Below are 11,146 nucleotides of genomic sequence, written 5' to 3'. Positions count from 1 at the left end.
TTTAGTCGTTGCTAGAAATCATATTCACTGAATTGTTACCCTGTCTCAGGTACGAACAGTCCTCTTTCAAAGAAGCCATCCTTTCTGCTTTAAGTGTCCATCTTGGAAGGGTTTTTGGTTATCTATTTGTTATCGTTTCATACCTCTTAGTACATGTAAACTCTTTTTGTTCAATGGCTCTAAGTCTAATTGATTGATTGGCAATCCATAGGTTGATGGAGCTGGAGATCATCTTCTGAAGGAAAATTAAGTATTGCAAAAAAGGAAAAAGAAAAACAAAACTGAAAAAAAGAAGAAAAAAGAAAGGAAAAGGGTAAAAAAAAGCTGTTTCGGAGCTGGTTATGGTTTTTATCAGCTCTAATTTTTCTGTAATCTTTTTGGCTGAGCCGTTTTTTTCAATAAAGGCCGAGTTTCTTTTAAAAAAAAAAGACAGAAAAAAATAAAAATGAAAAAAAAGTATTAAAAAAAGAAAAAAGAAGAAGAAGAAAACGCTTGTTGTGCCACTCCCTAAGCAATTCGAGAGGATGGACTCTCCCACAGCAAGGTACATTGTTCTCATCTCTTTCCTTTTAATGATGTCAATTATTATTTTATTTTTTTGTCTGTGGTGATAATTCAATTAATGGGCTTCTGGAATTTTATCTTCATAGAGTTTAGAGATTCAGGAGTGGGATTGATGTGTGAACTACAATGGGTTCATTGTGGGAATAGAATTAGGATTAGTCAGTGCTGTGAAGCTTGGCCTCGTTGTGCTCGCTGCTGCAAAAGAGTTCACCGCATTGGACACATCTGATCTCGACAAATTCGTCCAATCCTCCTAGTGTTTGCAAAGTCATTTACCTATAAAATAAATGCAATGCTATGGTTCTGTAACAAGGCATCATATATATGTTTTTTTTTTGGGGACTTTGGGGTTCATGGAAAAATATTGAATAAAAATTTAAATTATGGTTCTGCAATGATAATAAGGGGAAAATAGATTCATTCTTATTATTATTAAGGTAAGTTTTGAGAGAGAGAGAGAGAGAGAGATTCCCCAAAATGATCTGGCTCATTGATAGTATGCATATTGTTTTCTTTACTTTCTCTTCCGTGGTCTGACTTTTTCGTTTTTTTTTTTAATTTCCGCCTCTCTCCGCCACGGCCAATGGGCAAGGACGACAGGGTTCATGATGCTCTACACAAGCTGGCCAATGCACTTTCGAAGAATGCACTGTTCTACATCGTGATTTTTCCATTCGATTAATTCTGAAGATTTTGGATACCCTGAGCTTCTCGGCTCTCTCGGTCTGAGCTTTTGGGGTTTCGCAACATGGGTACGTAATCATTTTCTTTCTTGTCTGGTCCTAGATATGAAATGGTCTTAATTCTATATATAAAAAAAAAATTGTTATCACTAGTTTTGCAGTATTTTCTTTTATTAGCATTATTAAAAAAATAAAATTGTAGTCATTATTAGTATCTTCTTTTGTCAGTATTTTCCTACCGGTGAACTTCTTGTCCCATAACAAAGATACCTTTCACCAAGATAAGCCCTCAATTCTGTTTTTTCCTACTGTTTTTAAAAGCTTTTCCTTTGTTGGGTCCATTGAGAGGGTCTTTAACTTCATTATTTTTCTATCTACCATTATTTTCAATCTTATTTTCTTTAAAAAAAAATTATAAGCACTCTTATTTCAAAATTTCTGGTCTAGAGGTTTCAAAATCTTTAAACTTGTCCCTTGCAAGAATTGCTTGGCCATGATTGCCTTGAGGGTCGCTGCACACTGTTATCATCACCATTGCCGTTGTGCTCTTCTACATGTGTTGTGAGGGGAGCAGATGATGCGGAAGAGCAGTGTGTTGGTGACACCGTGGGGTCGATCTGGCCAGCGCATGGATTTTTTAAAATAATTTTATCTACTGGTTTAAAACGCTTTTCCCTGGTTGAATTTATTCAGAGGGTCTTGAACTTTTTCTATCTTCCATTGTTTTCAATCTTATTTATCCAGATGGCTTTATAAACTTTTCTGAGCCAAGAAACTTGTCCCTTGCAAAACTTGCCTGGTCATGATTGCCTTGAGGGTTGGTGCACACTGTTATCATCACTGTTGCTGTTGTGCTTTTCTACATGTGTTGTGAGAAGAGTCTTTGCGGACACGGTGGTGATGCGGAAGAGCAGCGTTGTGGCGAACCATAGGGGTGATTGAGCCAGGGCATGGATTTTTTAAAATCTTTTAATCTTCAAATTCCCTTTCTTAAACCTTAATATGTTCTTTATATAAAAATTATTCACTATCAATTATGCAGTATTTTTGACCTGTTGCCCCCCAAATATAATGGTTTTGCAACGCAAACTATCTTTTACCACGATAAGCTCTCAAGATTTTGTTCATTGAACAGTATGTACGTTGTTTACTTTTTTTTCCCTGGTCTGACTTTGTATTTTGTTTTTGTACTTTCCGTCTCTCTCCGCTGGCCAAGGGAAGCAGGGTCGACATGGGTCATGTTGTCCTGGCTACCAATGCACGTTTGAAGAAGGCTTTGTTCTACACCGTGTTTCTCTCGTCGTTTTTCTTTGGGGATTTCGGATTCGTTCTGTACCCTCTCAGCAAGCTGAGGTTCCTTTACACTCTTCCATCACTCCCGTGGACGTGCTACTATGCGACGACGACATGACGAAGAAACACAACCTTGCCCCGGAACGATATGGATGACCGGTCTGGGGTTTGCAACACAGGTACATAAATTTTTCTTTCTATTGAACATAAAAGAAGAAGATTGTGTTTAAATCTGAATAAAGCTCTACTTTTCTACTCTTTTAGAAAGCTTTTCCCTGGTTGAATATATTGAAAGGGTCTTGAACTATTTTCTATCTTCCATGGATTTCAATGTTATGTAAAAAAATTATGCTCTAGGGATTTTTAAACCTATCTGAGCCATTGTGCATAAAGAAACTTGTCCATTGCAAAACTTGCCTGGTCATGATGATTGGCTTGAGGGTTGGTCCACGCTGTTATTATCACCGTTACCGCTTTGCTTTTCTACATTTGTTGTGTGGAGAGTCGATGCAGAGGCGGTGATGATGCGGAAGGGCAGTGTTGTGGCACACTATAGGGGCAATCGAGCCAGCGCATGGATTTTTCAAAATCTTTTTTATCTTCAAAAACCTTTCTTAAAACTGAAAATGTTCTATTAATATGTTCACTATTAACTATGCAGTATTTTTTAATTGTTACAGCCAAAAATATTTTGTTCATTGAGCAGTATGTATATTGTTTTCTTTACTTTCTTTTCCATGATCTGACTATGTATTTTTTTTTACTTTCCGCCTATCTCCACTGTTACCTCCACGGCAGAGGGAAGTAGGATCGACAAGGATCAATGTTGCCCTGGATATTGGGTTTATGATGCTCTACACCTAGCTGGCCAACGCACTTTTGTAGAAGGCTCTGTTTTACAATGTGATTTTTTTCATTGGATTAATTCTGGGGATTTCGGATACATTCTGTAACCTCTCAGCAACAATATGCATTTTGAGGCTTTGGCTGACAAGCTTCTCGGCTCTCTTGGTCTGAGCTTCTGGGCTTCTGCAACACGGGTACGTAATCATTTTCTTTCTCGTCTTGGTCTTAAATCTCAAGTGTTCTATATTTTATATAAAAAAAATTGTTATCTCGATTATTTCTGCAGTATTTTCTTTAATTATCATTATTTAAAAATAAAATTGTTATCACTCTTAGTTATGCAGTATATCTTTTATTAGCATTATAAAAAATAAAATTTTAATCGTTATTAGTATCCTCTTTTACCAGTATTTTCATACCGGTTAACTTATTACCCCAAAACAAACTTAAGATCCTTTTTTTTCCAGGATAAGCTCTCAATTCTATTATTTCCCACTGTTTTCAAAAGCTTTTCCTTTGAATCTATTGAGAGGGTCTTGAACTCTTTTAAAACATTCTGGTCTAGGGCTTTCAAAATCTTTAAACTTGTCCCTCGCAAGAATTGTTTGGTCATGATTGCTTTGAGGGTCGCTGCACACTGTTATCATCACCGTTGCCGTAGTGCTCTTCTACATGTGTTGTGAGGAGAGCGGATTGGAGGCGGGGATGATGCCGAAGAGCATTGTTTTTGCGACACCGTGGGGGCGGTCGATCCATTGCTTGGATTTTTTAATATATTTTTTATCTTCAAAAACCTATTTTAAATCTGAAAAAGCGCTATATTTTCTACTGATTTGAAAAGCTTTTCCTTGGTTGAATCTATAGAGAGGGTCTTTAACTTTTTTCTATCTTCCATCATTTTCAATATTATTTTAAAAATTCTGGTGTAGGGCTTCTTAAACCTTCTGAGCCATCATGCTTTAAGAAACTTGTCCCGTGCAAAACTTGCCTGGTCATCATGATCGCCTTGAGGGTCAGTGGACGGTGTTATCATCACCGTTGCTGCTGTACTTTTCTACATGTGTTGTGAGGAAAGTGGATGCGGAGGCGGTGATGATGCGGAAGGGCAGCGTTCTAGCCCGCCATAGAGGTGATCGATCCAGCGCATGGATTTAAAAAAAAAAAAAATTATATTCACAAACCTTTTTTTAAAATCTGAAAATTTTCTATTTAAAAATTTTTGTTCACTATTAGTTATGCAATGTTTTCTACCCCAAAAAAATTTTGTTCATTGAGCAGTATGTATATTGTTTTCTTTACCTTTTTTGTATTTTGTATCTTGTATTTTGTTGCCCCGGTCTGACTTTGTATTTTGTTTTATTTTTTACTTTCCGCCTCTCTCCGCTGTAAACACCATGGCCAAGGGAAGCTGGGTCGACTGGCGTCATGTTGCCATGGCTATTGGATTCATGAAGCTCTACACCAAACTGGCCAACGCACTCTCAAAGAAGGCTCTGTTCTACACCGTGATTCTTCCGTTTATAGACTTTCTGAGGCTTTGGCTGAAAAGCTTTTTCGCCTCTCTCTGCCGGTGTGGGCGGATTTGATGGTTGTTCAATCTTTCTTTCCCTTTTATCTTCGAAACCCCTCTTAAATCTGAAAATGATATATTTTTTTCTACTGTTTTCAAAAGCTTTTCCAAGGCTAAATCTACTGAAATGGTCTTTAGCTTTATTTTTCAGTTACGCACTGTATTCATCACCGGTGCCGCAAGGCTCTTCTACATGTGTTGTCAGTAGAACTTACGTGGTGGTGGTGGTGGTGATGATGCGGAAGAGCAGCTTTGTGGTGATGCCATAGGGGTGATATTTTGTGTCCCTTTATCTTCAAAAGCCTTTTTTAAATCTGAAAAATTGTTTCCTTACAAAACAATGTTTCTTTTGGCTGTTTGCCTCAATTTTATCAAAAGTATTTGTAATATGAAAAATTTGTTATTAGTTCTGTAGTATCTTCCCCTTGTTGCCCCCCACCCCCCCTCCCCCCCAAAAAAAATATTGGATTTGTAAATCTAAGGTTCTTTGACCAGGATAAGCTCTCAAGATTTGTTCATTGATTAATATTTACTTCAATATGAACAAGGTTTGTTTGGGAGAGTCGTGAGACTGGACATGCCAGGTGAAGAGTTTCAAAGCCATTGGGAGCATCGGGGCTGGTTTGATGCTGAAACTCAACAAATCAGAGCAGCACATTGGCGGTCCATGCTGGAGGTGTGATTCCTCTTTCAACAAAAAGTGCTTATTTTCCCTTCAACCCATACTTTTGTGTTCCGTCTTATTATTCTTTATTCCCGTCGTCTTCTATATTCTTACAATATGTTTTGTTCAGGTCTAAGGTCTATACAATAAGGCTCACTGACCAGGATGTGGAAAAGGCCTGAATCAGGTTCTTAGTAGAGTAATTCCATAAATTCCGCGTCATTATTCCTTTCTATATAGCCATTTTATCTTTCTTGTAACCTTATTATACGTTAACTAGAGAGAAAGTTGCAACCACTAAGCTTATCGCCACGTGGGTCCCTCGAAGCTTAAAGTAATGCAGTGGAGCAGCCCCAGGGAAATGACCTGTGTGGAAGACTTGAAGGTAAGCTTTGCAGCGGGACATGATTGAGGCGTCTCTTCCATCCACAAAACAGTGAGGTATAGATGATAATGAAAGACCTCTAACTCTGTTATACTACTGTGTATGGTTGAAAAGCAACGCGAGAGACTCGCTGATGATTTGTTGCTTTGTCTTTTCTTGAAATTTATAGTTACGCATTATTTTCTTTTATTAGCATTATTAGAAAATAATAGTGTAATAATTATTAGTATCTTCTTTTATCAGTATTTCCTTACCGGTGAACTTGTTGCCCCAGAACAAATTTGAAATCCTTTGCCCCATAAGGATAAGTGATCTGGACTCTTTTACAGTGATTTATTGTGACTAAGGTCTACCTTTATTTTATAGGAATGACCAGTTTCAACTAAGATTTTAGAGGCTTATGATAAATCTGTGTTATATTACTCTATAGTTGGTCAGTATATCCAGGATTCCTAAGGTTCAGTCGCATAGGCAGATGCGCAGATTTCTTTGATTGAAGGAAAGCATCAAGACCTAGCCAAAGGCTTCCTCCAGAACGCGCTCGCTGTAAATTTGAATTCTGGGTTCTTTTCCTTGCCTTGCAGACTCCGTTCGCTGAGCCATCTTTGAGGGAAATTTTTGCACTAGATTGCCATGCACTCAGCTATATATCAGGTAATACAGTCTTTTGGCCGTTTTCATTATTTCTGTAGGAAAGTCTGGTCTTACAGTGGTCTCCTCGGTCACTCGTCATGTATCTGTGTACAATCAGTATCCCCATGCTTTTTCTTATTTGGCAGTGTGTTTGCCTCAGCTTATTTATTCTTGTTTCAATTTTAATTTTCTAGCGGTCTTACTAAGTGCGAACAATGTTACCATCTCTTTTCATTGGATGGTTTGTTTGCGATCAGAATCACCACCGAAATTTCTCCGTGCCTGTAGCATCACATACACAACCTGAATGATGAATATGTGTTTTGAGTATGCAAATTAAGTTTTTATGTTAACCATAATCACAACTTCTTTCTGACTGACTTCATTCAAATTTTTTTATTGTGCTGTGTTCTGTAAGATCGTTCCCTTGGGCCTATGGCTGGCGTATTTGAATCGCGTGTGGTCTGTTTTGGCCTTATAGAGGATTGTCCTGCTCCACAGGGGATGTAGTACTCTTTTGCCATTTTGCTATTTTCAATTTCTTACATATGAAATACATTGTATCTTACATTATTGATATGTATTTATTATTTTGCTAATATGTCCCATTTACTCTATTTATCATTGTTTTTATCTCTTAGGTTGATTCCATTTCTATGGCTAGATCAACTATTACGAGTTTGTCAGAGTCTATGTATTGTTGGAGCTGAGGTACTACACGGGCAACATGCCTTTCTCTTTATAATTTCTCACGTCTTTTGCTTTTTCTAAACTAAATATTGCCTAATTTTTTTTTTAATTTTTTTTTAAAAGAATGTGATTTAGGCAGAACGAAGATAGAAACTAAAATTAGTATGCAATAGTTTTTCTTTCAAAGTTTTAGTATGCAACTTAATTATAAAGGTATTAATAGGGGCATTTTCTAATTTAAAAAAAATTAAAAAAATTAACGACTATTATTATTAGATAAAATTAATTGAAAAATAGGAAATTGAGTATTGATTTATTATGTAAGCAAAACTAATAAACGGGCCAAAATAAAAAATAAAAAAGATGATAAAAAAAATTCTAACCTGTAGGTCCGCGGAGTCTGGGACTTGAGTCATTCTATGAGAGGTATTATTTTAATTATATTAACAAAAATAAATCTAACCTGTAAGTCTGCGGTCGGTCCATTTTTTTTTTCTCTTGGGTTCTCGTAATTTGCTCACTATATTTTGGAATTCGATGAAATCATAGTCCACATCCATATAAATAACGTACATGTTACATGTGCATGAATATGGAAATGCAAATCTGCGTTATATGTGTGTGTTGGATAGTTATGGAACTACGCATCTTCGTTTATTATTCTGGAAAGTTATATCCGGAATAATACTCTGTGAATTTTTACTATAATATCTTTATAAGGCCGTATATGATGGCAACTACTCTAATGTTATATTGATTACGTGTATCCTATCGTCTTGATCTTTATGTCCTGTTATTGGTATTCTGAAAGCTCAACCTCTTTTTACAAACCTGTCTAGTGCTGGTTGCTAATTTTAGGGCATCGAGTGATATGTGCTTGCATTTATTATGTTGCATAATTTTCCTTTGTTTTTGAAGGTCACTGATTGGAGATTTGTCGAAATAAATTTAGTTTAGGGTTTAGGGTTCATTGCATTATTTTCCTTTTGTGTTGACAAGTTACTCAATTTGCTGCCACCCTTTTTTTATTATTTTTTTATTGAGTTCATTCATTCTTTGCAATTATTCCTTCGTTTGAGATTTGTAGAAATAAATATGGTTATGTCCTTGTAGGACTCTTTTACAGATTATTATTAAAATTTAGCCGTAACATTCCATTTTTTTTAATACGGACTGCAGTGTGTTTTTTCATGACTAAATTTTTTTACTTGCATTTCATGGTTGTCTATTATGTTTGTATTTTGTCTTGGTGTTTGGAGATCCCTTGTAAAATATTGGAGAAAACTAGAGAAGCAAGACCCGTAATATAAAAAATTATTAAAAATAGAGAAAATATAGCCTGGTAACTATGTCTTGAATTTTTATGTCCAAATAAAGGTTTTTTTTTAATACATTCTGCACACAGATTTAGCCTCTTCTTGTGACTTATTCTTGTGTAGTCGAAGTACATTAGAGCAGATAAGATATTTATATATATATATATATATATATATATATATATATATATATATTTCATCATCTTTCATGTAGTTTTGGTTTATGTATTCCTATATCATGAACTCGCATTTTCATAATCGTTAAGTGGATAGTGCAAGTTTCATGTCTCTTTCTTGAATGTTAAGGTTCGGAAATGGCTTTAACTTGTTAAACGTAGAATATCTGGTGGTTTTATCTTTCTGATTTTGTGTAAAGATCTTTCGTCAGGAATAGTATTAGGAAAATGATATTTACTTTTATTTACCCATTGTAATTCCATATTTTAATCACTTTCTTTCATAGTTATCTTACCTTTTTAGCTCTTTAGAGTTGTGTCACTGTCACAATCCTAATTGATTCACACATTGCCATTGCCCAAGTATGGGATGGGCACATCGGGTTTTTTATGTGGGTTTATAGGCATTTCTTCTTAATAGCTAATTTTTGGGATGATCTCATTTCGGGAGTATAATATTTCACTCTTTATGTCTCCCATCTATTCTTGTGCGCCGAGGCAACTAAAGTTGCTTATTAGCTCTTTAGATTTGTGTCACTGTCACAATCCTAATTGATTCACACATTGCCATTGCCCAAGTATGGGATTATGGGATTGGCACATCGGGTTTTATATGTGGGTTTATAGGCATTTCTTCTTAATAGCTAATTTTTGGGATGATCTCATTTCGGGAGTATAATATTTCACTCTTTATTTTTCCCATCTTGTTGCTATTGTTTATTTGACAATACCATGTCATTTTTATTTTTGCATATTAATATTATAAGTTGTAATGATTATGGTAAAGTAGCACCAATGTCAATTATTTTTTAATATAATAAAATACTAAACACACCAATGTCTTAAATAAAATGGGATTCAATTTTAACGATTTTTAGTGCTACCACCGTTGGAGTAATTTTTATGTAAGACCACAAATATTGATGTGGATAAAAATAAATAAATAATATTATTTTTTATGATGTGTAAAGCAACTTTTGTTGCTTGCATTGGAGATCTTCTAATCTAAGGAAAGGGAAAGTGGGCCATGACTCAGTTTTCATGTATAAATTTATTTTATATAACTAATAAAATATTATATAGCTTAATTTTTAGTTAAAACAGTATTAATTTGTGATAATTATTAATTTTTTGCAATAGTGTAATGTAAGCTAAATATCATGTACTTGTGATTAATTTATGTGATACTTAATAAAATTGTTTTGACAGAAATTGGTAGTCCTTATAAAGGCTCAACAATACTGGATTTTATTCCAGTTTCCATGTCCGACTCTTTAAGGTATCGAAACCTCATAGAATGTTCTCCGTTGAAACGATTCCCTCTTTTTTCTCATTTTATTTTAATTATATAATTTGATGTTTTCCTATTCATTTTTTGTTGTTTTGTTTGGTTAAGTGCATGAAATTATCTTATTTTAGAGAAGTTTCCTTGACAATCTACACTTGTACAATAACGCTAAAAAAATTGATGATTTTGTAATACAGTTAGTCACGCAAATGTGTGGAAACTGTTTTAAAAATTTACATTTATGTGATTTGTGACATAACACGAGGTCTTATGATGTTGCTTGGTCTCCAAGGATTCATATCTTCTTCACTAGTACCTATATGGATAGGTTTACATTTGATCGAAAAATTTCATTTTGTAGACCTAAAAATTATCAAAATTGAACTTCTAGGCACTTTTCAGACACAAATGCCCTTGAAAGTCCATATATATATATATAAAATAAAAAAAACATCGGATTTTATTGGATTTTGTGGAAATTTTGGGGTAAAGTTCATCGGAAAAATCCGATGAATCTCATCGGAGATTTCCAAGTTTTTTAGAAACTCTAACTATGGAACATTCCCAAAAACGATGCGAAACCCCCAAAATCGAAGCTAAATACAAACCAAAATTCTCTAAAAAAAAAATCGAAAGTTCTGATCTTAGCGCAACCAATTCGAAGGTGACAAGACTTGTGAGGAAGAGGGAGAGAGAGAGAGATGAAAAGGATTTGAAATGAGAGAGGAAAATGAGTTATTTGAATTTCAAGAGCATTTTTGTCCAAAAAATGATGATAAAAAAATTCAATTTCAGATATTATTAAACTAATAAGTTTAATCTTGATATTTTGATAATTTTTAAGTTTATAAAATGATTTCTCCTGCCTCTCAATCATAATCAGAGAATAAAGTTGATTTAACCGAGACTTGACAAATCAAATTGTCGATTTTACGATTTTTCAAAGACCGTGTGATGATCTTACGTTTAAACATTTGTACTCGTTTTGAAATTTGAACATAGCGAGAGATACAACTGAAAGTCTTGTACAATTTTGTG

The 11,146-nt window shown here is 34.8% G+C and overlaps 1 long non-coding RNA gene across 10 annotated transcripts; it reads left to right on the top strand.

Annotated features, from left to right (window-relative positions):
• Window positions 1-2,465: 2,465 nt before the first annotated feature.
• On the top strand, window positions 2,466-10,420 carry LOC149388286 (uncharacterized). Of its 10 annotated transcripts, XR_016300673.1 has the most exons (7): window positions 2,466-2,719; window positions 3,339-3,580; window positions 4,316-5,227; window positions 5,505-5,632; window positions 5,751-6,061; window positions 6,505-6,659; window positions 7,057-7,385. It is a non-coding gene; the product is annotated as an uncharacterized LOC149388286 (long non-coding RNA). The 10 variants fall into 10 exon arrangements; XR_016300676.1 differs by lacking the exons at window positions 2,466-2,719; window positions 3,339-3,580 and having other exon boundaries at window positions 3,604-4,974; window positions 5,095-5,227; XR_016300675.1 differs by lacking the exons at window positions 2,466-2,719; window positions 3,339-3,580 and having other exon boundaries at window positions 3,605-4,974; window positions 5,108-5,227.
• Window positions 10,421-11,146: the final 726 nt, after the last annotated feature.

This window comes from Urtica dioica, chromosome 8, assembly GCF_054948205.1.
Source record: "Urtica dioica subsp. dioica isolate 48M chromosome 8, U.dioica_male_clone48M_v1_H2, whole genome shotgun sequence".
Taxonomy (NCBI): Eukaryota; Viridiplantae; Streptophyta; class Magnoliopsida; order Rosales; family Urticaceae; genus Urtica; species Urtica dioica.
This window is presented reverse-complemented; position numbering and strand designations above follow the sequence as displayed.